Raw genomic sequence first — 3,448 nt, 5'->3', positions numbered from 1 at the left:
CTGGGCTACGCGCAGACTGGAAAAATCATAAGATGGTGAGTGAGTTGCGAACGGAGTTGCAGATGTCGGCTGTCTGGTAAAAGTTTTCGCATGGTGTACGCATGCATTTGCACACTTGTCGGGGGAGTTTTCACTCTCTGTGGGCGGTGACTATCTGATCGCAGCCCTCTGCAAATTTGCAGTGGAGCGATCAGGTCTGAATTAGGCCCGTTGTCACTTCTTTAAGGTACAAAGGGCCTAATTCAGAGTCGATCGCAGCAGCAAATTTGATAGCAGTTGGGCAAAACCATGGGGGCCATTCCGAGTTGATTGTAGCTGTGCTAAATTTAGCACAGCTATGATCATCCACACTGTGATCATCCACATCCTCCCCTGCAGTGCACATGGTTTTGCCCAACTGCTAAAAAAAATTCCTGCTGCGATCAACTTGGAATTTTCCCCCATGTGCACTGCAGGGGAGGCAGATATAACATGTGCAGAAAGAGTTAGATTTGGGTGGGTTATTTTGTTTCTGTGCAGGGTAAATACTGGCTGCTTTATTTTTACACTGCAAATTAGATTGCAGATTGAACACAGCACACCCAAATCTAACTCTCTCTGCACATGTTATATCTGCCTCCCCTGCAGTGCACATGGTTATGCCCTACTGCTAAAAAATTTACTGCTGCGATCAACTTGGAATTACCCCCATGGTTTTACCCAACTGCTAACAAGTGCGCTGCTGCGATCAGGTCTGAATTACCCCCATAATGTACTGCTCCTAGATTTCCTAATCAATTTATCATTGCAGTCACCTGTGTTGAAACACTTTTCTCATCAATTAATTAGTTTAAAACAGGTGAGTGAAATAATAAATTGACGGGGAAGTCCCGGAGCAGATCATTTTGTACTGATGGAAGGGGTGATGTTGGAGGGGCCAATGATGTCCAAATTCCCCAACATATAAAGTTTGGGAGGTATACATGTGTATAACCACAACTTCAACCAGTATTAACTAACAGTATTAACTACTATAGCTGAACTACATCTGACTGAATCACCAGTGTTTTCATGTATAAGGGGTGTGCAATAAATTTCCAGATATGCAGTACATAGGTAGCGTAGACAGAATCTGTCTGGCTGTGAACTGTAATCCTGACTAAAATTCTGACTGTGAGCTGCTTTTGGGGAGGAAGCACCATCTCACACCACTGTGTTTGAGCAGTTTTCAGAATTTTGGTGCAGGAGACAGGTCCCTGGAAGACAAACAGTGCTGTGGCGTTCTGTGTCTGTGATCACCTAGGCCAATATTGCTGATGTGTGGGCCATAGTTGAGGTGGACACCAGGGTAAAAGGAGCCAAGTTAAAGTAGAAGACAGGCATCTCATCAGGATCCATTTACTTGATACTCCTCGAAAAGCTTGGCCTAAAAAAGGTTTCTGCAAGCTGGGTGCCCCATCAGCTGACTCAAGAGCCAGAAAATGGGTGTGGCCAAATTCCACATGGGGTGTGGCCAATGAAAATGGGGGCATGATACACATATGAGGGGAGGGGCAGATACACATATGACCCCCAATAGTGCCAGATACACGTTGTCCCACAGTGCCAGATATACATTGCCCCACAGTGCCAGATATACATTGCCCCACAGTGCCAGATACACATTGCCTCACTGTGCCAGATACACAAATGCTCCTAGAGTGCCAGATATACATTGCCTCACAGTGCCAGATACACATTGCCCCACAGTGCCAGATACACAAATGCCCCCACAGTGCCAGATATGCCCCCAGTGCCAGGTACACATGTCCCCCCAGTGCCAGATATGCCCCCAGTGCCAGATATGCCCCCAGTGCCAGGTATACATGCCCCCCACAGTGCCAGATATGCCCCCAGTGCCAGATATGCTCCCACTGCCAGGTATACATGCCCCCCCAGTGCCAGATATACCCCCAGTGCCAGATATGCCGCCATTGCCAGGTATACATGCCCCCCCAGTGCCAGATATGCCCCCAGTGCCAGATATACATGCCCCCCCAGTGCCAGCTATGCCCCCAGTGCCAGATATGCCCCCATTGCCAGGTATACATGCCCCCCCAGTGCCAGATATGCCCCCATTGCCAGGTATACATGCCCCCAAGTGCCAGATATGCCCCCAGTGCCAGATATACAGGAAGCCCCCCCTCCCCTGCTGCTGTCCTGTGTCTGTGGGAGGGGAGAAGAGCGCAGCCTGCGCCTCTCCTTCCCCTCAGCCTCCGGCGGGTGCAGGTGTCTCCGTTCAATTCAGCGCCGATCCGTGAGCCAATCAAAGGTCGCGGTCTGCGAGCTCTGATTGGCTCACGGGCGGCACTGAATTGAAGACACAGAGGGGCAGGAGGCACGCAGGGTAGCGCTCTCCTTCCCTCATCAGCAGGACAGAGCAGCGGTGAGCAGCAGAGGGAGGGGGGAGGGACGGGGAGCGGAGGCCTGTGGGTATGGCGACGGCAGATGCCGCCGGGTATATCCACGGGTGGCTGTGTGTGCAGCCCGTGCCCTCCACTCTGTCAGAGTGGCTGGGCCCGGGACAACTGTACACAGAGCACCCCCTTGATGGCGGCCCTGCATACAGTCCTGTACTTTGGACTGGTATGCTGCTTCGCCAAGTGGTTTGAGCGCATACAACTTTGCATAGGCTCCTCTGGCAAATATTTTCAAAAAATGTAATGTTCACTTTGTTTGTAAATACAGTATAATACATTTTGTACATCCGGAAGCATATTGCACACTCCTAATATTTATGTAATCAGCAGCAACTATTATTACTTGTGGTAATCAAGTATATAGATTTTATGGCTATGTAGTAGCCAGACAATTCTTTCTCAGGAATATAACTATAAATGTAATGTTATGTATTCAGGAATGTTCCAGTGTTAAATAGTAACACTTTTATTACTACCTTGCAACTAAAATGTAAATGTCTGCAAATCACTTAAGAGAATCTGTTACAAAATGAACATAGCAATGTTAGTAGTATATACATTTTTAAACTATATTGAAACATATTTGTAGTGCACTGCAATCAGTCTACTTGTCTGGTTTTTAGCATGTGCAATTGAAGAGGAAATGCACAAAACACACAGATAAGGTCTTAGCAACATGATAAGTAATTCAACTGATTTGCAGTAAACTAAGACAGAAATTTACTAAAGCTCCATTTTGGTCGATTTTCACTGATTTAAAATCTATCTCAATCGATGTTGGGTTTCAGGGGTTTATATTATTTTTTAAATATTAATAATTGTGTGTTTTGGCCTTGGAAGTACAAAAACGATTTTGATCGATTTTTAATTGGTCAAAATCTATCAAAATCGACCTTTAGTAAATTACCTCCTTATTATTATTATTTTTTTTATCACACAACTGCCCCAGTACATATCACAATATTCACCTTGATAAATTGTTAATCTGTGACCAGAGGCAGAACTCTGGG

This window comes from Pseudophryne corroboree, chromosome 5 (genome assembly GCF_028390025.1).
Source record: "Pseudophryne corroboree isolate aPseCor3 chromosome 5, aPseCor3.hap2, whole genome shotgun sequence".
Taxonomy (NCBI): Eukaryota; Metazoa; Chordata; class Amphibia; order Anura; family Myobatrachidae; genus Pseudophryne; species Pseudophryne corroboree.
The sequence above is the reverse complement of the archived record's forward strand: the minus strand, read 5'-3'. Positions refer to the sequence as shown.